Source organism: Electrophorus electricus, chromosome 4 (assembly GCF_041902795.1).
Source record: "Electrophorus electricus isolate QZ-2024a chromosome 4, ASM4190279v1, whole genome shotgun sequence".
Taxonomy (NCBI): domain Eukaryota; kingdom Metazoa; phylum Chordata; class Actinopteri; order Gymnotiformes; family Gymnotidae; genus Electrophorus; species Electrophorus electricus.
The window spans coordinates 4226999-4251784 of record NC_137500.1 but is presented as its reverse complement, the minus strand read 5'-3'; the positions used below and the strand labels follow the sequence as shown (position 1 = coordinate 4251784).

Genomic DNA, 24786 nt, shown 5'->3' with positions numbered 1-24786 from the left:
TAATATCACTCTCTCTCTCTCTTCTCTCTCTCTCTCTCTCTCTCTCTCTCTCGCTCACTCGCTCTCTCTCTCTCGCTCTCTGCCTATATAAAGCTCTTCTGGGCTAATCAGTCCTCTAGGACTCAAGCCCAACAATACAGCATTGACACACAGCTGTGCGCTGTCAATGCCCATCAACGCTCCAGCTCTCTGAGCAGCCCTTTCAACCAACCACCACAAGACAGGCACAGGCCTCAGCCTATGGCTCGCTTGCTTTCCCTCACTCCCTCTTTCTCTCTTTTTTCACACTGCATATTCACTTGTGAAATCAGATAACACAATTTTCATGAGGATAAATACATATTCTCTCTCGCTTTCATTTCATTTAATTTCTCTCTTTCCCACTCATCCTCCACTAGGCAGTCTTTTCCTTTGAGCTCAGGTCCTCTACCAGAGGCCTGGGAGCTTGCGTGTCCTGTGTAGTATCTTAGCTGTTCCCAGGACTCAACCCTTCTGAACAAAGATCTCAGATGTTGTTCCTGGGATCTGCTGGAGCTGTTCTCCGAGTTTGGGGGTCATAGCACCTAGTGCTCCAGTTACTACAGGAACCACTGTTGCCTTCAATTTTCCCATCTTTTATAGCTCTTCTCTCAGCCCTTGGTTTTTCTCAAGCTTTTTGTGTTCCTTGTTCCTGATGTTGCGATCACTTGGAATTGCTACATCTATCACTACGGCCCTCTTCTGCTGTTTATTCATCAGTACTATGTCTGGTTGGTTAGCCATTACCATTTTGTCAGTGTGTATCTGGAAGTCCCACAGGATCTTAGCTCTGTCATTCTCCACAAGCTTTGTTGGTGCATCCCACGTTGACCTTGGAATTTCCAGCCCGTACTTGGTACAAATGTTTCTGTGTACAGTGCCAATCACTTGGTTATGGTGTTCTATGTACTTTCTGCCTGCTAGCATCTTGCATCCCACTATTATCTGCTGGATCGTATTTACAAGTCCGCATCTGGGGTCTGGCCTGCTGTGATAGAGCCCAGCTTCTGTTGATCACATATTCAGAGCTTGTTCCTCTGCTGCCATCATTAGTGCCTCCATGCTGTCTTTCAAACTAGCCTTTTCCAGGCTTTCTCTATATCAGCTACTTCTGCTATTTGATAATGATGCATATTGTGCAGGGTTGATGGTTCCATGATGGTTCATGATGGTTCATGATGGTCCACGATGGTTCATACTCCTCCCTATTTCCATCCCACTTGGGTTTATGCTGTCTGAGGTACTCATTAAGAAGTAATGATCACTAAGGGCCATCTTCCTTGTGTACTCCTGGATTTTGGTTGTCTCATCCTGGATAGTGTCCCTGACGCTCACTAGTCCTCAGACCCCCTCCTTCCGGTTATTGTTTGAAACCCTCAGCTTGGGATGAAACCCTCCATGCATTGTGAGCAGTTTCCTTGTCTTGATGTCAGTGACTTCTATTTCCTCCTTTGGTCTGCTTATTATGCCAGTGGGTATCTGGTGGCTGGTAGAATGGGTGTTGATAGCCTGGATCTTGTTCTTCCCATTCAGCTTTGTATGTATTTGCATGTAGTTGCTATTGTTCAGTCTATAGCTTTGGTGGGACTGTTCTTGTGCTGTTACCCTGCTACCAAGTGTACACTTTGGATGGCTCATGGGAAAACAATCTGTTTATTCTCCTGGTTTCTATCCTTCTTGTTTTCAGTTGGGCAGCCAGACCTGTTAATCTTTGCTTGGCAGACTCCAAGTCCCAGGTATGAACAGATTGTTGTACTTCTCATGTACCTTTATCATGCCTTTCTGCAGTTCTGATAGTTGGCCATCTTCTCTCTGTGTTGGCCTTATCCTTCTCCGTGGTCGATACTTTTCCTTGATGATGTTCATCTTGTAGCCAAGCATCTTAAGTATCACTGATGCTGTGGCATATATCAGCTGCTTGTTCTCAGTGATGGTCACAGTAATAATCATCTTTAGTGCTGCATTCATTTTCCAGATGCTTTTCGGGTACTTTACTTGGTCTTGGTAGTCTGCCCATCTTAGCCATGATCTTCAATCACAGGTCAGCAGCTCTGGTGTTTGAACTTGATGCATGGGCTCATTGGGTCTTGGTTCTTGGTTTAAGACATCAGCTGTTATAGAAAATGTTATATAAATAAATGCGACTTTGAAATTTGACTTTATCTATCTATCTATCTATCTATCTATCTATCTATCTATCTATCTATCTATCTATCTATCTATCTATCTATCTATCTATCTATCTATCTATCTATCTATCTATCTATCTATCTATCTATCTATCTATCTATCTCTCTCTTTCTCTCTCTCACTCTCACATGGTCATATTTTTACCATAGTCTTAGGGAGGGTTGTATTTTAAATTATATCTATGTATATGGAAGGAGTAGATGTTGCACTGATGAATGTGTTGGTCACTGCCACTGACTCCTTTCCGTCCCCTGTGCTGTGAAGCAGGCAGAGAGATTCCCAGCAGACCACTAAAGTAAATATGTAAAGCCATACTCACACAGCAGCCATAATGAGCAAGTTTTGGAGGCTGAGCAGTGGGCCCCAGCTGAGGCAGCAGAGTGGAGCCACTCTAACTTTATCCTGCAGGCCTGTTTCTCACAGCATCCAAAAAGCATGCACCACTTAGGTCAAGAACAGCTCATGCTACTAGAAGGCTAGTTATTAACAGTTAATGAGTAAAAAGGATGAACAAATAACAGAAGTAATAGAAATATTAATGGATTATATGTGCGCCTAGTTGTAGTTTGGATTTATTAAATGGTGTTACACTCTGTAAGAAAGCCTCTTTAAATATTTATCAAGTGTGCACTGTTGTACAGTGACTTGTCATATGTTTTCATTGCTGGATGAGACACCAGGGATGGCAAATAGGTTGGAGGCCAGTTCATAGTCTGAAGATGGTATGAATGTTTCATATAGATGCACTTAGTGAAATACAACAAGGACTTTTGAAGTAGAGCTCCCATCACTAGAGCTGTCACTTTTATCAGCTAGAATGCTAAATAAGGATCCTCTGTAAATAATCCATTTGGGAAAAACACAATGCCTAAAATATAGTAGGAGTATGGCTCTTTGCTTTTATCAAAGCATACTCACCAGGACTGAACATATCCAAACAATGATGTATACACTAACACACTAACTTCATGTCAAAACTTTGTGATGCATGATTGATGTAAACTCTCTGAGGCTTACCTATCAAAATAGCTGCCAACAAATACATTAATAAAAAACAATGTCAAAACAGTCATCTGTTTTGGATAGGTGGGAATCTTTTCCCCCATATTCTAGATTACCTCCCACACAGACTCAGACCCAGCCTCAGAAATTAGGAGACGCTTTTTGAAAGGAAATAAGTAGGTTCGGTCCATGTGTCCCACCATTCTCAGTGTGTCTTTTTCTCTGTTCCTCTCTCTCTCTCTCTCTCTCTCTCTCTCTCTCTCTCTCTCTCTCTCTCTTGAATGGCAGCCATTTGGAGAGGAAATGTGTGTCTGTGACTCATTTTATTTTGCATCTCTCACTCGCTCTTCCTGTACTTTTCTCTCGCCCCCTTTTCTAAAAATAATTTCACAAACCTGCTTATTATTATTGTTATATTACAACCAGGAACATTATGGGTTGGTGGGTGGATGGGAATATGAAGAGCTCATTCACTTCAGAGCTCATTCTATTATTAAACACATGTATGTAAACTAGCTATACCTAGCTGGAACTATCAGGGACTGATGGCTGAATAGAGTATTTTATGTTCATGTGCACAAAAGAAAAACTCAGGAAGTACCTTGACTGGCAAATAAAACATTCCTTCCAAATTCTTACCGGTTTCTGGTCCCAGAGTTATTTACTAACATCCTAAACTCCAGATTTTATAAGATTATTCATTTTAAGACATATTATCCAGTAACTACTGTGAATTATGCAGTAATAACTTTGAAGCCAATATGTTACATAGGAACATATGTAGGTAGAAGACTCATGAATGGACCTTCCAGTGGAAGTGTTAGATAACGCAGGTAAAGTCTCAGTTTTGGTGAAGCCATGTTTTGACTACTGAATGATTAAATAATGAATATATTAATATTCAAACTGATTATCTCTCCCATGGGCAAATATGCAAAGTGTAGTAGTCTGAAAATGGAGTAGTATTTATGACCATTTCAGACTTTCAAAGTTCCAAAGTTTACAAATGCAAGTTTATATTATGATCCAGACATATAGAAAACTGAGATTTATTCAACATTGACCTAAGGAGTCTTTGCCAAGAGGAATTAACACTAGGAGATATATTTACTATGCGTAATATTACAATCCAAACAAACATTACTCCAGGTATTTTATATTGCAGATACTCATAGGGTCAAGTACTAAGAGTACTATAAGTTCAAGTACACATTTGGAATTTGAACAAAATTTGGTATTATTAATGGTTAAGGCTAAATATTTTTACTGCCCACCAAAATGGAAACATTTTTGATTCTGTGTAATTTTGTATTATGTATATCAATCTAAAATTAATATGTTGATGACAGAACTATTTTTTATATTCATAGTTCAGTACATGTATTTTAGTAACTGTATTGTATTGCCTTTACTCCAGCATTATTGATATAAACAATGTTGTCTCTTAGTTTGGTTGCACTTAACTTCACTGCAGTCACAGCCTCTCTGTGTACGTAGCTTCACATTTTGGTTCGGCGATGTTCTGTAAATTCACTAAGCTTGGGAACTTTTTTTAACTCACTGTGTTAGATACTCTGGTACTCTCCTGGCAGAGGTGGGAACAAGTCACTAAGTTGCAAATAACAAGTAAGTCAAGTCCTGACACTCAAGTCCTGAGTCCCAATTCAAGTGAGTCCCGAGTCAAGTCTCAAGTCAAGACAGGCAAGTCAAGTCCTAAATTTCAAGATGAAGCTCTCCCACAAGCTCATGCTGTTATAAAACAGTAGTGCTCAACCTGGCAGTCAAATTCACACTCAGAATTTATTATAATCACTGAGACAATGTTTTTGACAAGTCAAAAAATCAACATAAATAGTAGTGTTGGGTGAGAGATTAATTCAAATTAGGTGTTCGACTCGTCATTTTTTGTTAGTTATTTACTAGGCTACCCACATGCATAAGCACAGATGCACCTCCATTGGTAATCTTCACCCTACACACATGAGTGCAGACTCATCTCCTTTGGTGATTTTAACCCCACATGTTTTGCATGTTGCAGTTGTTTTTTATTCACAATAGCATATTTTATAGTTGAAAAGGATTCTTTTTTCAAACATACACATACTTTAACACTGCTGCCCGTCAAGGTTCCCATGACTGATTGTAGAATTTCTCTGGTTGCTAGGTGATAGGTATAAAGTGATAGGTATGAGTAGCTCAGCTCATTAGAATTACAGCTAAAGTCAAAGTGCGGTTGAAAGTCTTTTATGACATTGTTGAGTTGAGTCTTAAGTCATCAAATTCATGACTTGAGTCCACACTCCTCTCAGCTGGAGGAATGGTTGAGGTGAAAAATACCAACAGTTAAAGCATTGTAATGTCAAGGGAATATTAGAGGATGAATAGAATTGTGTTAGATGTTCTACAGTACAGTATATAACTACATGGATGTAGTATGCCGTATTGGTAGGAAGTTGGGAAGTACCGGTGCTTAGGATGCCCTTTACACAACCCAACAACACTACAGAAGCCTTTACAGGCATATCTGTTATAAAGATCATGCATTAAACCTTCATACTTACTAACAACCATTCTTCTATCAATGGTTGAAATGTTTGTGCACTAGAAAATATTGTTTCCAACTCTAGAAATAAAATGAGCAAATGTGGTCTTGGAATAAACACAGCCGAATTCCATTTTAAAAGTCATCCAATATATTGATTCATATGGCAAACCACTCGAACGGGCTAAAACAGCTAGCAGCAATGCAAGGTTGAACCATGGGGAATTAAATAAATGAAAGTATAGTCAATTTGCAACAAAGTGATTCACAGTCATTTAAGGATGTACTTTCTCAAGTGAATGAGAAAAATGACTAGCCAGCATGCAGTCCAAATGCTTTGCACTTGGCCCACCACTGGACCTTAATGTACTAGAATGGCTGTAGTGGCATGTGATTATTTATCCAGCAGAGTGTAACTAAACCTAGTATGCAGTGCTTTTTTTCCCCCCAAGAGAGCCATCGATCTGTTCTCTATCTGTTCTCTACTGGACCTGATTCCCAATCATTCATTGTAATATCTGATTTGGCAGTGTGGCCTAAAATCTGGTACACTGTGAGCAGTTAACTGCAGTGCATCTCCATGGAGCCTGCCCCTTCACAACGTCCCACTGCTTCTCCAGTGGCGTTTATCCTGCATCACGAGGAGCGAAAGATGGAGGGAGGAGCAGAAAGTCTGCAAGGGAAGATGAAAGGATAGAGAAAAAAGAATGGGAAGCAGTGGATAAGTGAGGAAAAGTGATTTTGTCTGAGTGCATTGATGTCCCTCGCCTTTCAGATATGCTTAATGCCAGAACCTGCTCTCACCGTGCTGTGGATGAGGAGGTTGTTGCTCAATGGACCTGTTTCTATTTAAGAAAGCAATCCAGACTGCCTACACTGCACCATTTTCATTGTGGCATCACCTCATCTCAAGATGCTTGCAAAGGGGCCTCATGAAACCATATAATATATCTGCTCTCCTTGACGATTTTGTAGTGTTAGTCAGGTTTCATGTATGGGAGCCCCCTTGTCAGGGCACGGACGCTCAGCGTGGCGTAATGGTGCACGAAGTGGAAATCGGCTGGCACAGAGCACCTGACGCAGTTCTCACCGTGGGAATGCAGGGACACCACACTGCAATGCCAGTGCCATTTTAATTATGCTACCCCACGAAATAAAACCTCAGTCAGAACCTTGGCTTGATTACTACAGGGAAAGGTTCTCCACACTGAGCAGCAAGTACACTTCCAGTCGTTTGTTTTCAATTGGACTTATTTTTAGCATACTGACGCCTCTTCGTGTCTCGGCGGTGCCTCCCAGGTGAGAGACTCCTTCGAATGAATTTGACACCTTCGCTCATTAAAAGCGGTGGAGAGTTAAGACGGAGGCCTGGTTAAGCCCCCCACTGCTGCTCACTGCCTCAGCACAGGGGAAGTGCTCCATGCCCATTTACTCCACTGATTCAGGTTTATTTCACACTCTAACTATATTTCATCCCACCCCTGGTGGAGTATGTGTCGGTGAAGTTCTCTCAGTGAGTATGAGCTGCGGAAAACCTAGCAGGAGCTTTCTGAGTCTGATTCACTAGAGGACCAGTGATATTTGGTGGGTGGGGGGGGGGTTGTCTAATAAGGTAGGCTCGCTGGCAGATCTTTTAATGACATAAAGCACATAGAACCCTGTGTCTCGGAAGGAAAAATGGGTTGGAGCTGAACATGGTGTGCCACAGCGTAGCCGCTTGAACTGAGAAAAACAGAATCTACAGAGGGAGGTAGTGTCTTTGGAATGAGCAGCTATTTCTAAGCCGTGATAGCGAGCAACAGTTCCATGCTGGAGATGGGGAAGGAGAAGCAGGATCCCAGGAGAACATGTGTGCAGTCTCCGCACAGGGTAATTCCACAGAGACGCCGATGCTACCCTTCCATTCCCGCATCTCCAGATGAAAAATAAATAACCTCTTCAGACTGGCTCCCTCTCCCACAGAAAAAGACCTGCCCCCCCGATCACTCTCCATCTGTACCCTGCCTCCAGCTATCACTCTCTCTCTATTGTACTCCTCCAGGCTTCCTCTGCCTCTTTCTTTCTTGCCCTGTGTCTCTCTCTGTCTTTGTCTACGTCCCACACCCCCACTTGCCAGTCTTTCTGTCCTTCCATCGCATGGTCACACATCATGCAAATAAAAAACCCTGAAAACACTTTTTACTGGTACAATATTAAGCATCCACAGTTCATATGTCTAACAGTGCTCCCTGGATACATATTGCTCCCTGTCTCATCCTTTTTGCCTTGTGCTTGTTTGCTAATCATAGGTGTCTGGGTAGTTAATGCCCACCTTGTTATGGCCATAACAAGCACAGAGCACAGAGCAAGCTAAGGACATTTGACTGAGCAATATGTCTGGTGCTGGGCTCTATCCCAGATAGATATGGCTTATAGACATAGATCACACACTGGGTGATAAACATGAACAGTTTTGGTGTGTCCCTGTCACTTGCAAAAGCAACTCACATGTTGAGTTTTCGTTTCTTCAATTTTATTACTCTTTTAGCCAATTGGTCATTAGCCCCACCCCCTATTTTATGATTTGCAGCATGCTGGAGAAATCTAAAATTACATTATTCAGAAATTACATTATGCCTGTGTAACATCCGAATGTGGTTTCGTGCAAGCACATTTACAGGTAGGCACATGGGTATTTGTGTTGTCATGCTGCTCTGCTGAGTTTCTGATGGGGTGGTGGGAGATCGCCCACAGGTAGAGAGTGCTAGCAGCCGGTGGTGGGCCACGTCAGGCAAGATTGGCTTTGGATCTGCCTTGTTTCCGGAAGGCTTTGGAACACTGCTCCTAGGGAAAACATCGATGGCTACTGAAGTGTGACATGTTCGGTCCATCATCATCAAACTGTCATTCTTTAGAGAAGAACATGGAACAGTTTATTGCATGGGCATGCACGATGGTTCACCTTCTGCTGAAATTATTAATCAGGGTGTACCTTGTGTTTCTGAATTTTTGGGGCTGCTATGAGCATGTGGGTGTGGGGGGTGGAGGGTGGGTGTGCTATTATTACTACCTCTACAAGTCTAGTTTTTTGATGAATGTCATTATTTATTTATTTGGTTGTTTATTTATGTTTGGTTGCCTGCAAAATAAAAATTTCCCACATCACATGCCTGCTTGCAAGGTAGCGAGCTAGGATAAACCTGTAAAAGCATAACATACCACATTGCATTATCTTTAAATGGCTTGCTCAGGTTTTTTACCTGACTGCAGGCCTCTTGGCCATACTGTGTGAGGCACAAATGCGTCTTTCCCTCCCCCTAACATCTGAAGTGCCTACTGCACCATTAAGTACTTTCATTGTAAGGCTTACATATTTGCCTCAATAAAATTAGGTATACGGACACAAAGCAAACTGTGGTAAAAAAAAAAAAAAAATTGTTAAAAATATCAATATGCAAAAAAGTTCATTTTACAAACAAGATGATCTGCAAAATTGGCAAGATAATAAATAAACATTAATATAATACAGTAGTTCAAGATATTTTTGGCCAAGGCTGTCACACTAAAATGTTAAACCAACTTCTACCTTGTGTGGGCCATGTGTAAGTGTGTGTGTGTGTGTGGGGGGGGGGGCGGGGGGCGGGGAGGTGTTTTGTGCACATTTAAATTTCATTGTGTTACATTCTGAAGGTTAATGAAGAGCTTTTCTGCAAGGTTACACTATTGCAGGACATTGTGCCTTTAGGCTGATCTGAGACCAGTTTTATAATTCCTTGAGTGATGGTTTATGAATAGGATTGGGTGAGGAGGTAAGCTACAGGCTGGAAGGCTCTGAAGCTCTGAGGAAGAAGACTCTTGCATGACACGGGTATAGGTCTATCACTGGCACCTTTCCCTACCCCTCACACAAATATAAAGAGGAAGGAGTGAATGATGGAGTCCTGTGTTATACCCCCTAATTTACTGAAGCAATATTCTCTTTTTTAGATGGCAATTTCATATTACCATCACCATAATCATCGCCATTTATGTTAACATTACCATAGGAAATGATGATTTTCCTCATCTGTTACAAATAAGCTGTATTGTAATAATAATTTTTATCAATCATACTTAGTTTAATTTACATATCCACTTCATAGATCACTTGGAATATTTCTGCTGTGTTACCTCCTCATGGTTTCTCTGCTTCACAGACATTGCCCCTTCTGCTGACCTAATCTCCTCCTTTCTGTGTTCATATCATTAGAGGAGAAATAGCAGACTAGCATCTAAACAGGATAGAAGGCTAATGTCTTCTATCCTTTGATGTAATCCAACAGTAGTAGCAGTACATGCCATGGTGTAAGTGACATTCATCTGACACTTAGCATCCTTGATGCAAGTCTGGTAATCTCCCTTTTGCTTGTGCAACGCTACGTCGTGGACCACGTCAGCACACAGAGACTTAACTCTTCCACATCTTGAGATACCTGTAATGAATGTGCTGGTTTTGCTTGATATCTGAAATCCTCTTAGGAAATCCAATGACAGCACTTATTTGTGCTTATACAGGGAATGTTGTTCAGTTCTGTTCAGCCCCAGCCCCACCAGTGGGCTGAGCACACTTGCCAATTTTGCACAACAACATGAAACATGTTGATGAGGATTTGCAGCAGAGGAGCATGCACTTCAGTTTAAGCATGTGAGAACACAGGCTTACATGCACTCCAGTGTAAGCGTGTGAGAACACAGGCTTATGAGCACTTCAGTGTAAGCATGTGAAAACAAAGGCTTACATGCACTCCAGTGTGAGTGCGTGAGAGCATGGGCTTGCATCCAGTCCGGTGTAAACGTGTCAGAACACAGACTCACTTGCACTCCGGTGTAAGCATGTGAGAACACAGCAGCTACAGCACAGCTGTACTCCGATGGCCACAGGGAAATGAGCTCAATGTGGCGCAGAGTAGTAGCTGCATAAATACCTTTATACTGTGCTTTTGGCAAACACTGCTCAAAGATAGCTTCTAGGCTTATGCTTGACAGGTCTGGGATTGGACTGCTGGTGTGGAAGCTGTAGTCACCAGGCCTGTTGTGGGGCATCAGGAAGTCAGGGGTTGAAGAGGGTCTCTGAACAATAATGCTCCACGACACCTTCTAATCCTTCTTCTTACTTTTATTCTGCTGGACCATATGCACAGTGTAAAGATCAGTCCATCATCTCCACCTCAGCCCTTGCCTCCTCTCCAAAACATAAGCAAGCAAAATACTTTAGATATGATTAACTTATTATTATTTAACATTACAAACCATTTTATTTTTCATGTCTTTTCATTTAGCCGTTATTCACACCGATTACCTGTTTATCTTTGTGATTAAATGTATTCCTTTTCCAACAATTTCCTTTGAAATTCTAATAGTTCTAACAGTACATTTTGTATATTCTAAAAGTTATTTTTGTGTCATACATTCTATGTAGAGACTTGCAATGTCTACGATGTCAAGGACACAAACCCATTACTTTACTCTTTGTAAAATACAGAAGGCAGTCTTCAATTTTACAGTCAGATGGATTTGAATAACTTTGAATAACTGTCTTCATCATAGATTGATTAACTTAGGTGGGTAAGGCTAACGGTAAGAATCTGGTAGATCATTGCAAAGGGTATCACATTACACAGATGAATAAGTTAGTGTATGTTTCCATACAGCAGTTTTCCCTCCAGCAGGGACAGTGTAAATAAATATTGTGTGATGCAGCCACAATGTTTTATCCCTTAACAGATTATCTCCTCATTCCTTAGACATCAATAGTCCCATTCCTGTTGGTATTAGCAGATCTGAAATTGCCCTGGTGCAGTTAAGAGGTTCAGAGTGATATTGATAGAAGCAATTCATCAATTCACACACCATCTGTCATGACCATTAGTCTGATTACACTGAGCTGCCCTTGTAGATACCAGAAGATGTTTAGTATTCTGGCAGTATTGGGACTGGGGAGGATGACAACCATTTTGGTACTGGAAACATGACATACCTAGTAGTGACATCTATTGACAAAATGGCAAAGTTTGTTAAAATAAGTTTTTTGTTGTGTATGCATATTGTTGCATATATTTATCTGGTCTATTCCCCCCCACCCTTTCTCTATGTACTTCTCATACTCACACACACACACACACACACACACACACACACACACACACACACACACACACACACACACACACATACATCAGAGAGTTAAACATCCAATAAACATCCCATCTGTACACAAAGAACATATAGCTTGATAATCTATTAATTATGACTCATGCTGCTAATGAAATTATGGTGAATTTAAATTAATTAAAAGAACACATCCTCATGCTGGGTGTGATTCCACAAAAATAACACCTTTGACTGTGATAAATGAGCTGATATTCATTCCCTTTGCCGATTATGTACAACATCAGCATCATCAGAGCATTGACAGTGGGAGGTGCAATGGAGTAAATATCAAATCATTCATTTGTTCATTTGTATTTTCTTAAGCATGTTGAAATAGGTGTATAACACTCACCCATTCTGGTTCTGATGAGGAGTACACTAAATTCTGTACAAATCCAAATACACTATCAGTTCTTATCATCCACTTTAGCTATGTTCCTAATATACTCTTTCTTGCTCGCTTGCTCTTTTGTCTCTCTCTGTCTGTCTGTCTGTCTCTCTCTCTCTCTCTCTCTCTCTCTCTCTCTCTCTCTCTCTCTCTCTCTCTCTCTCTCTCTCTCTCTCTCTCTGCATGATGTCTCATCATTACATGCCCTGTCAGGTAACTGTTAGCTGCCCTCCGTGTGCGACCCTGCACAGACATAGATGGATTTACCATTAGATGATGAGAAATGGACTGGCCGTGGTCGCTGATTTCAGTGCTGTGTTGCGTGTGGCGAGCCAGCCAAGCCCAGCGAGGTCACAGGGAGGGAGGCCTTTTGCACCTCTTCTTTCAGTTAGAGAGGAACTGCTGGCAATTGATTCAGCAGCAATGAGTGCAGCTCATTTGATTTGGCCTGACCTCACAAGTTCATACCATGATAGGACAGCTAGGATGTGTAGCAACCCAAAGAAATGGAGAGAAAGAGGAAGTGTGCGTGTGCGTGTTTGTGTGTGTGTGTGTGTGTGTGTGTGTGTGTGTGTGAGAGAGAGAGAGAGAGAGAGAGAGAGAGAGAGAGAGAGAGAGAGAGAGAGAGAGAGAGAAAATATGACAGGTTAAATGTAAGTGGAACAGAAGGAGTGGCAATCTGTGAAATGAGGAGATCATCTCGCCACCCAGTGAATTAGTTGCATTTGCCATTGTATTTGCACTCTGGCTCCAACACTGAGTTCTTTACTTCAAAGATGAAAAGCTTCAGAACCTCACAGCAGGTTTCAGAGGACCTCTGGGCTGCAGGCTGGAGTTTTAGATCATTCAGGTCGAGTCTGATGCCTGCAATGACTGTAGCATGTCTTACAATCATTAGTTCATGGTTGCTTTTCAAATAATACAACAGCAAATCAGTAGTGCTCTCTACAGCAGTGGCCTCTTATATTCCTTCTTTCACATGCAGTCCTGGATTTTTATTTTTTATTTTTGGCAATGGCTCATAAAATTAGACTTTCAGTTTCTGGGAAAGCATGGATATTGTTATAGTTATTTCCTATGATGTGTATTACAGTTTTTCTCAATTGCACACATTTCCGGAGACATTATTTCTGCTCAAAAATATCTTGACTTTTTTTTTTTCAACACTATACACACAGCCTCATATACTGTAAGCAAAATTAAACACTAGCTTCAGAAGTACTAACATTTCCCTCAAAATGATATATTCACACCATAATGCTAGACATACTTATATTAGGGATTTCCTCAAAATCCATGCTTTCACTCTGCACTAATAAAACAGTCACAAACTGATTCACCAAATAACACATTTCCATTGCAAACACATTTTCTACAGTTTCAATTCAAAATAAATCACACTTTTTGCAAAGCATTGCATACAATTCTCTATATTAGGTTACAAGTATATCGCTAGAGTACAAGAGCACAGTTTGTGCTGTGCACCATGGCCTGCGCTCGTGGTCAGCCCTGATGATGCACGAGGTCTTTCTTCTGCGCCTCCTGCTGCTTCTCCTGTGCATATCCCTCCTTCCTTTCCCACTAACTTTTTAATGTGCAGTAGTTAGATCTACAGGCCTGTCACTTACTGCTGCTTACTGCTACGCTTAAATCACTATTTATTTGATTTCCAGCGACCCTGCATGTAATGTCATTGAAGAAATAGTGCAGGTCTAGGCAGTTCCATCAGTTTATATAGGAATGATGCTTCCATCCATGTATGGCATTTTAATATAAATCAAAATAGATACACTGTACTCTAGACACTTTACAACATATTTCTCTACATCACTTTACATTTTCCTATATGAGAAATAGCATTTAACTAATTATCCAGTACTGATAGAGAAGTGTAGAGAAAAACTCAGTAAACAGTGCAGGAACAGTCTTGCTGAGGTCAGAGTTCTGTCATTGATTCTCTGAGGTTATATTGAAATCTGCTTAGAAATCAGCATGAGTTTCATGTGAAGTGTTTTAAAAAGCATGTATAAGGGATCTTTAATGATGCAAACGTCTGGTAAAATGCCTTTAGAGTTTTGCACCAATACCATAAACAGAAGACTCCTGAGCTCTAGTTATTGAGAACATTTTATTTTATGTTATCTTAATTTAAAATTGTATTTTATTTTATTTTATCCTAAAGAGAATGTGTAAATGAGAATTGTGATTCAGTTTGCTTGATGCCCCCAAAATACTTTACACACACACACACACACACACACACACACACACTATACTATGTCCCTGGATTTCAGCATAAAATCAGGTGAACAAGTTTTCAGTGGATCAATTTCAGTGTGAATCCACATATGATTGGGAAAATCAGATGAACTAAGCAGCTTTGTACGAAGAATAGCAATCGTTGGTAGACTAGATGGGGTCAGTTTTTCGAAAACTACCGGCATTGTGGGGTTTTCACATACATTGGTGTTGAAAGTATACCAAGAAAGGTGTGATTGTACAGAAATATCCAACAAAGGGGGAACCTGTGCACGTAAACAACTTGTCGGCACAAGATCACAGGCGGATGTCAGAAAGGTGGTGCACAGTCAAGCAATGCATGTGCTCCAACTCACACATCCAAAAGATCTCTTTTGTTCCTTAGCACACTTGGTCTATAATAGCAGATGACCAGCTCAAGTGCCAGTAAAAGTAAGGCAAAAATCTAGTGGGCAAAATAGTGCAGAAAAGTGTATCACTGAGCAGTGGAAAAACATTATCTGTTCAGATGAATCCAGATCTCTGTTGCACCTTGCTGATGGGAGGGTCAGAATTTGGCACATGCAGCATGAATTGATGAGTCCTTCCTTTCAGGTGTCAACAGTTCAGGCTGGTGGAGGTGAAGTCATGGCGTGGGGAATGTTTTCTTGGCACATCCTGGGTCCTCAGATACCTGTGGATGGACATTTGTACAGTAGGGTTTACCTAAGCATTGTAGCTGACCAAGTTCATCCAAGTTCACCCTTTGGCAGATGGACACTTTCAGCAGGACAATGCAGCATACAACAAGGGATATATAGTCATGGACTGGTTCCAGGAACATGCCAGCAAGTTTTTTTGCTTCCTTGGCTTTCACATTCCCCAGATCTTAATCCCATTGAGCATCTCTGAGACAAGGTAGAACTAACTGTTCAGAGCATGGCAGTACCTACATCTGAAGCAACTGCTACAAGCTATTGTGCCAAACATTCCTGCAGAATAATTTCAACACCAAGTGAAATCTATGTCACAATAAATTGTTGCAGTTCTGAAGGCAAAGAAGGTCCAATGCACTACTAGATAGGTGTAAGTATATATATATATATATATATGGCTGTACACTTACATTTACATTTATGGCATTTAGCTAACACTTTCATTCAAAGCGACTTACAATTATGACTGAGTACAGCTTCAGTCATTGAGTAAGGCCCTTGCTCAGGGGCCCAACAGTGGCATCTTGGCAGGGGCAGTGGCAACCTTCCAATTACAAGTCAAGTAACTCTGTGTACTTAAACTTTTTTTTTCCCTCACACTTGGGCCTTCTAGAGATTTCTGTGTTTAAGTTTGAAACAGAAGTCCTTCGACAGCTGTGTATCATGTACAACGTGCCTAGGCTATTCCTAACATTCATGTCTAAGCCTAACTATGGTAAGGTTGATGAACACAACAAGTCCTCTTAAACTGCTTGTAGTGATTTAAGAACAAATCTGTCCATTTAGATGATTCTTGCGAGAGGCCCAATGTGTAAAAAACTGACAGAAAATAAACCTTCACTGGCGTTTTTTCATCATTCATTGACAATGTCTCTTTTAGATTCAATCCCAAAAATGTTTGTCTTGTTCTCTAAATTATAAGTACTGTTAAAAATCAGTAAGAGCATTTTTCACAACACTAACATCTGTGCAAACAAATCTTAAACACTGAAAAAGCAATAATCACATATGTCCAAACAGAAAGCCAATCACTACAACACTGTGACCAAGTGGATAGCACCCTTTGATCATTATGTAAACACTGACAATAAATGCTAAATATTTTCATCAGAACTGGTCTGTGTTGATGGTGTTCCTGGCAAGAACTAAATATTGTCAATACATAATAAAAAAGAAAATAGATTTATTATAATATTAATATAATATTAATATATCCCAAATTTCCACACAATGGCAAAATTAAACTATGGAAATTTGTTAGAGGAAAAAAAAAACAATTAAAATATATTGAAAATAAAACAATGCATAATTTTTTGAATAATGGAACGTCACTATAATTACAGTAAAGTAAGAGGCATTGATTTGAAGGCAGGTGTGTGATTAACCTTGGTCAAACTGCAATAACTGGCATGAACAGTTACACACTCAGTATTTAGTTTGCCCTCAAATCTTCAAACTCAACCCTGATTTCCTGCCTTTCAAAGCACAGAGGGAAAGTTCTTCCCTTGGCAATGCTCAGCTGAGATGTCCTCACAGCCAGGATCCATTACCTGGAGTAAAGACATCTGGTTATGGGGCTGACTATAGCACGCCCTCCACTTCCATGCTGGGAAGAATGCCTCGTCACACTGTTTTTTTGTTTTTCACCTGTCAGAAACATACTGGGGAAGTGACTCACTGGCCCTTTTTTTGGTACATGCAACGTTTGGCATTCATGTGTTTTTTTCTGCATGTAATGATTTACGCAGGGAACGTCGATGTCAGCATGAGCAAGAAGCATTTGTATCCAAGTGACAAAAGGACAGCCTGTTTTAACTGGCACATCACAGTCAGAAGAAGAATCGCATGTGTGCCATAACAATTACATCTAGTGTGTTGGCAAAAGTGTTTTAGCATTTGCATTTAGTGTGAACACAAGGAGAGCTGAACTAAAGCAATGGCCATTTGCAGTGATGTTGTGAGGATTCATGGCACTAGAATGAGGTTAGTGTTTTAGCAAACGTGTCTGAGCAATTAAACTGTAATAGGAGAAAAAAAACTGTAATATGGTTCTTATATTAGGAACACACAGAGCAATGAGACGTCTGTGACTTTGACTTTGGTCTAAGTAGCATCCTTTTAAAGATGCAGAATATAAACATTCTCAGTGTTGTTTATCGTGCATTATCTGTCAAGACTTTCACAAACACTGATCTGCGTTAAGTCTGTACTGGTCTCTACTCTACCATAAATATGTGAGGAAACTCACTGTGAACTGTCAGAACAAATCTCTGCCATCTGAAAAAATATGCTTTCACTGTGTTTTGAGAAAAAAAGGGAACTGATGGCACAGGCTATTTTGCAGATTAGGTCATACATTACTGCATAATTTCTTAGAGTGGATTAAACAGGGCTGCTTAACCCAGAAATCTTCTCTGTCTCTGCTACATTATGGACTAATGTATGCATGTATGAATATGTATGTGTCTCAGTACTAATTATAGCTGGCTTATATTCCCTTACTCTGAGAGCTACGTAGCTACCTTGTTCTGGGGCAAAAACAAAACGATGATGATGAAGGAGTTATCAGCAGGAGGTATGAGAGAAATATTGTTAGGGTGATTGGGTGATGGAAAAGACGATGATGGCAATGATGAAGATGGTGGAAATTAGAACAAACATGATTACTCTGATTCCTGTTCCAGCATTAGAAGCTGCCTGTCAAATGTGTTCTTGGTTTGCAAATGTAAGTAAAGAAATGTGATGTCTGGTCAAACACACATGCACACACACCCACGCACACACACACACACACACACACACACACGGATGCAAACGATGCCAGGGGCCATGGTTACACAGGGTCTTGTAGTCATTAATGAGCAGGCACATTTGAGATAATGCTGGAGTGCTCTAGCAGTTGCATCAGTGTTTGACCCTCTTTTCATTGACTCGCTTCCAACACTGACTGCTGCCCAAAACTTAGCCACTTTTAAATCCAGGCCAAAACCATTCCTGTTCTCCTGTTCTCCTCCTCTTGTGTCTTTGATTTATTTTAATCTGATTTCTTTAGCTTTTTATAAATAATTGACTTGTTTCTTCAAATCCATGAAATTCCTTTTTTTGTGTTAATATGTTTTATTTCTGCTTTATTGAAACATTCACACATGGTTTTGGCTAATTTTGGTTTTATTCTTGTTTATTTATTTTTTATTTATAAATAAATTTACATTGCATACTAACTAGTTTCTGGAGTGGTAGGATGCAAAAAATGATACTGTTTACACCTTGATATTAATTGGTCCTGCTATTCATTTATTTAAGATAAGCTGTCCCTGTGTGTGATAGTGACATTGCATCCCCAAGGAACAGTCTCCTCCCTATCTAGGAAACAGAGAGGTGTCAATCTCTCTCTCTGTTTCCCTCTATTGTGAGTGCATTAAACTCCCCTTTTTCTGAGAACAGCAAAACAACAAACAGCATCTGTGTGTTAATAGAGATGTTATCGGCTTGGACAATGTTGTTTAGTGAGTGAACATAACAGACAAATAGGACAAACGGAGTTAATGTGATGATCTATTAACATTGGGTTTTTGATTGATTGATCAGCAGCGGCTCTGTGTGTGTCCAAATCAAGAATGTGCATGTGAGTCTGACTGGTCAGTAACAGTGTGATATCATATTTTCCTGCTTGGCAAATGTAGTTAATCATTAATTGTGTGCATTGACATAAAAAAAAAAAAACAATCATTAAAACAAACTGGATATGTATTGTTTGGTCGGCTGCTTGATTTGATGGTCTGTTTAAGAGAAGTTCTGTTTAAGTTGTGAAATACAGTATAAACTTGGTCCCTTCCTGTCTTCTGCACGCCTAGGACAGTCCTCCCCATATTTCAGGAAAACACTCATTTTATATTCAGCAAAGCCCTTAGGCGCATGAAATTTAAGGACCACACTGAAACTCTTGCTTGTTTTGCAGAATTATTGTCTGAGTCATCTCCTGGTGATGGGAAATGTTTGTAAAATTCTACACCCTGCGTTAGCTTAGAACAGGTTATAAAGTTATAAGCTGATAACAGCTGGATAACACATTAATTAATCTTAATTATTCAAACTCTGCACATGCTAAAATACATCCACATGTTCTATGTTCATGCTGACTTGGTCTCGAGGGATTCATGGTAACAACATATTGCAGTTTAGTAAATAAAAAATGGAAAAATAGAAGCAAGTTTTAAAAATGAAATTATTTTTCTTAACTTTCTTTCTGTTAATTAATTGTTTATTCAGAGGGGCAATATTTCAGTTTCAGTTGTTTCCTGCTCTGCTTGTCTGCATTTTTACGCATGATCCTTCCCGCACTTCAGGAAAACAGTCAAAGCCCTTAGACACATGAAATTTAAGGACCATGCTGAAATTCTTGTTTTGCAGTATTATGTCTGAGTCACCTCCTGTTCATGGTCAGCTCTTTGTTAAATCCTATACCATGTGCTAGCCAGTAACTTTAAAATGTAATGGTAGAATGGAATAAACAAGTAGCTGTATAACTCATGACCTAATGTAATGCTACATGTTCTACGTCTATACTGACTTGGTCTCAAAGAGCTTGTGTTAACAGAAAAATAGAAGGAAAATAGGAGGGAATGAGCTAATGTGTGGATTGATAAACCACTGCTGTGTGTGTGTGTGTGTGTGTGTGTGTGTGTGTGTGTGTGTGTCATGTGCGCATGTTAGAACACATCCTTGTTACAAGGCATTGTTGAGAGGCTCTGCTCTTTTTTATTTTTTAAATAAGCTTCCAGTGTTTCATACAGCATCAATGGAGGGGGAGAGAGAAAGAGAGAGTAAGAGAAGGAGAGAGAGAGAGAGAGAGAGAGAGAGAGAGAGGCAGGCACAGAGAGATGGAGTGAGACAGAGTGTGGTTGTGCTCATATAAATCTTTCTGTTCTTCTTGTTTGTGTAGGACCAGCCACAGAGTGAAACTAAGTGTGAAGATGTTCCGAAACTGCTGGCACTGTGGATAACTTGGCAGGTGAGTGAGACTATGAAAGATACTTAAGAGCATATTCAACTGATGTGATGACAGGCTTTATTTTATTTTGTGACAGACATTATGGAGCTTGTTCTGCCTGCCATGAGGATTAACTCACTATTAGCTTTCATATATTTGCTTTCAGTTATCAGTTATCTGGTTTGCATATTGAATGACTTGCCTGGATTCATCATATGTACTTTACTCATATGGTACTCAGTATATTATAGCAACATATGCAATTTGACAGAGCTCTTTTATGATTAAGTGGTTAAACAGTTGAAGCTTACTAAGTACATTGCAAAAGATATTTCATAAACGCTTCAAAATGTAAAATAATCTATTTTGAAAAAATTATAGAAGTCTCATAAATGAAGATATTAATAGAAAAAGAGGAAGACTAAATTATAAAATATATAGTTCCAACGTGCAGCACTGATTACTGCATATCCAGAGCATAATTATCAACAATCATGTGTCACAACAGGCTGTATGTTGAAAATGATTTGATACTGCCGTGGTAATTGTACTTTTGGATCAAAGGTATGCAAGACCACATTCAATCAAACAGAATACACAATTACTCACTGTCAGTATTTGCATAACAGCTTTATTACATGCATTAGTAAATGAGTAATTTTTACATATAATATTCTAATACATCTGTGGTGTAAACATTTAGTTTTGTTTATCCTGTTGCTTTTCTGGACAGATAGTTATCCAGGTCTTTCTAATTACATGCATGAACAGCACCAGTCAGAAGAATAAGCACCGTTTGTCTTGATAATAGCTTTGCACACTTAGGCTGTTCTTGGGACCAGTTTTATGTAGTTGTGACTATTAGTACCTTTTTCCTGCATACACTCAGCATCTGTTGGCTGAGGACTTAAACTTATACATGAAAACTAATTGTTATGGGGCCCTTCAACAAAGTATCCTTGCTTTACACTAATGAGAATGATGGAAATTCAACAATGATATTCTCTTAAAATAATCTGGTGTTGATCGCACAGCCCATATACGCATAAGTCAAAACTGATGAAAGAGGCCAACAAACGCCTGCCATAATTAAGAAAAGCTATACTGCTTGGTACAGTAACTTTAGCTAAAAGACATTTACACTCAAAAGATTCCGTAAATTGTACAAAACTAAACAAAACCCAACCTTTTTATGCAATATGTGACTCCCCAGGAGGCAAAGATTGTATAAATAACAGATGGCCAACAGTGGAAGGCAGCTGAAAAGCTAGTAGTAATTGAGTCACCCAGCATTACTCTGTTCCTCAGAAGAGCTCTTGCATGTCATGCATATTGACATTTGATCAGCATAAATTGAATTAACTGAATCACTCTCAAGGTTTATTCATTTTTTTGACAGAACTTTGGGATAATTTGATGATGAATATGAATGAACATGATTCACTCACTCATGAGAGAGGGAGCTACCATAAGGCTAACCTGCGTCAGTAGGGGAGGAGTCTTGTTTTACTGGACAGTACATTTGTGAATAATAATCCCTGATGAGCAAAGAAAGGGACAGATTCATCACTGCTGTGAATCTTAACTGATATGGCTTCTGGACAAAGAAGAGGTTGGCATAAATCTCATAAGGAGTTGTACACCCAGGAGCCCAAGAATTCTCCATACACAAGAGTGTTGTGAAACCACAGTGTTAATACAAAAAAAATGTTTAAAACAGTTTTCTGTCCTCACCATTCATGTTTGGTGAAACAAGATTCTAACATAGTGAAACCATTTTCTAGAGATCACTTAACCTACAGATCACATAATAGGTCTAGTTAGTTTATCTCTGTCTATGTAATGTCAAATCCCATGGTTGACAATCAGTGAATGAACTGGATATAGGTGAGAGAAAAAAGCCATTGTATTTATGCAAGTCCACATACATAAATGGAGGATTAGCTCAAATTTTCTAGTAGCTACCACTTTTTTGCAGTTTTTAATTTTAGTATGCATATTTACCTTTGGGTTTCATGTTATAAAGCTGTAAGACAGGTGCCTCACTGGTAGCACTGAAGACCTTAAACTGTAATAACTTGCATTCAACTTGAACAGTACACAAAAAGCATTTATTCTTTTTGTGTGCAAAAACATTTTGCTTGTGGCTTTGACCATTAGAAGATTAATTGATAACCTAATTTGAAATCATGAAAGCATGAAAGACATCTTCTGGCACAAGGACTACCAATGCTAAATTGGAGGCATAAGCCTGGCAGAACACAGTGACACCTACATGCTGGGTGTAGTGAGTGTGATTATGCCTGGAGCTAAATTATCTGTTACTAATCCAGCAAATGTAGTGAAACATGAGAACAGTTAATCTCCACTAGGCATAGGGTGGTCAGGTGCCACCACTACTTCAAAATACTTACTTTAACACATAATATGTAGGTATGGAAATCTTGTATTATTTTTGATTTATTAGAGATTTTTATATAGTTCTTAACCTGCACCATTCTCTGGGGAGTCTGTAGTCTTTTTGTTACCAGAGTTATCAAAGTCAGATAGAGGATATTACAACAGAGAGTTAGTTATTACCATTCTCTACGCTTCACAAATCATCTCCATTGTATTTAATGTTAGCGACCCACAGTGCCCTTATAGGACAGCTGTTCCCTGCTCTATATGTGTGTGTGTGTTTGTGTGTGTGTGTTTGTGTGCGTGTGTCTGTGTGCGTGTGTCTGTGTGCGTGTGTGTGTGTGTGTGTTTGTGTGCGTGTGTCTGTGTGCGTGTGTGTGCATGTGTGTGTGTGTGTGTGTGTGTGTGTGTGTGTGTGTGTCCCCACATATTTGCTTGTGTGTAAGTGTAAGGAACTCAGCTGTGATGTCTGCAGCCCACCTGCATTTGCTGGGAGAAAGTGCTGACTGTGCAGCGTTCTTTATGAAGGCTGGATGGCTATGCTAGGGCATTAGGCTGTGGTGGGTGGACCCGCCTTGGCCAGGCCAGGAATGGATAAAAGGAATGGGGCAAATCCATGGCCAAGAGGATCAGTATAGCTACACTCCTATAACCATGGGGTTATACCTGGCCTCCTACACCCACTTGAGAACCTAAGAAGGGTAACCCATCAATTTGTCAATTTGTCAACAACACCCCCGCCCCCCCCCCAACACATGGATTTATTCAAAATAAACACAAAGACATCACATCACATATACTATGATTTGTGTGCAGACACCATGTGTTTACTTACAAACACACACAAAGTAGTATATGATAAAGCTCTTGGAACATTGATCGTAAAAGTAAATGTGTAAGGAGATTGATCTAGACCGATAGCCATCTCCTGAGCAATGCCCTCACACCCACTTATCCCCTCTCCAGGCAGGTCTGATCGATAATGCGTCTGTGTGTCAGACATGCTCCTGCTTAATTACACAAATAAATCAAACCAGGTAGCAGCAATGCCACGCCTCTGACGACAAACGTGCCTTGTGCAGTTGGTGCACCTGTGTTGGTGTGTGCGCATGTGTTTGTGTGTGTATGTGTGTGTGTCTGTGCGTGTGTGTATGTGTGTGTGTGTATGTGTGTGTGTGTGTGTGTGTGTGTGCATGTACCATGTACCTATCTGTCTGTCTGTCTTTGGGACTGAGCAGGAAGGAAACAAGGAATGTAAGTATATGGTATATGGTATGCAGGTTTACATGATTATTGAGCCTGTGTGTGTGTGTGTGTGTGTGTGTGTGTGTGTGTGTGTGTGGGTGTGTGTGTGTGTGGGGGGGGGGTCTAGCCATCTAGCCTGTAGTCCAAATTGAGCTTTAGATGAGATGGCTGAGTCTGGAGAGGCCAATCGGAATTAGTATGCCTCATTTACCTGGAGCAGCCTACAGGCAGAATGCTCACCTCTATCTATCTATCTATCTATCTATCTATCTATCTATCTATCTATCTATCTATCTATCTATCTATCTATCTATCTATCTATCTATCTATCTATCTATCTATCTATCTATCTATCTATCTATCTATCTATCTATCTATCCTTGATATTTTATTCTTTTTCTTTCTTTCTTTCTTTTTTCTTCTACTGGCACTGTCCATGGAAGTAATCTGAGATCATTTTAGTGAAAGCATTGACCTGCAGACACACTGACTAGATACCCTCTTGCTTTTTGATGACGTTAAACGCCTGTTACTATTTAGATAATGATACCTAAATCGCCAAGCCAAGATCTTTCAGATAGACGAATGAACCACGAGGGGAAATGTGAAGACTTCCATGAAAGCTATTCACATCTGAATATAACTTTATAGCAGCAAGAGTTATTGGCAGACCAAAGAAGATGATAGAAAATCATCCCTTTAACATATTGTAATATCTGAAGCATTTTACACATACACTGGGTTTCAGGAAATGCATATAACTCATACTAGCATTCATAAAATCTTTATCTGCGTTATGTTTTAGCCCCAATTCATCAGATGGTTCTTTACCTGGAGCCATGTTTTGGAGAAAATTGCCTTACCATATATCTGTAAATGACCAATTTGT

The 24786-nt window shown here is 39.9% G+C and overlaps 1 protein-coding gene across 1 annotated transcript in view; it reads left to right on the top strand.

The window, feature by feature from the left end:
* The window catches only part of lrrc4ca (leucine rich repeat containing 4C, genome duplicate a), a 50134-nt gene that overhangs the window by 14040 nt on the left and 11308 nt on the right, over window positions 1–24786 (top strand). Inside the window, exon 2 of the mRNA XM_027023626.3 lies at window positions 20205–20273. The gene's annotated coding sequence lies outside the window, so the exon portion shown is untranslated. The remainder of the gene's footprint in view (window positions 1–20204; window positions 20274–24786) is intronic.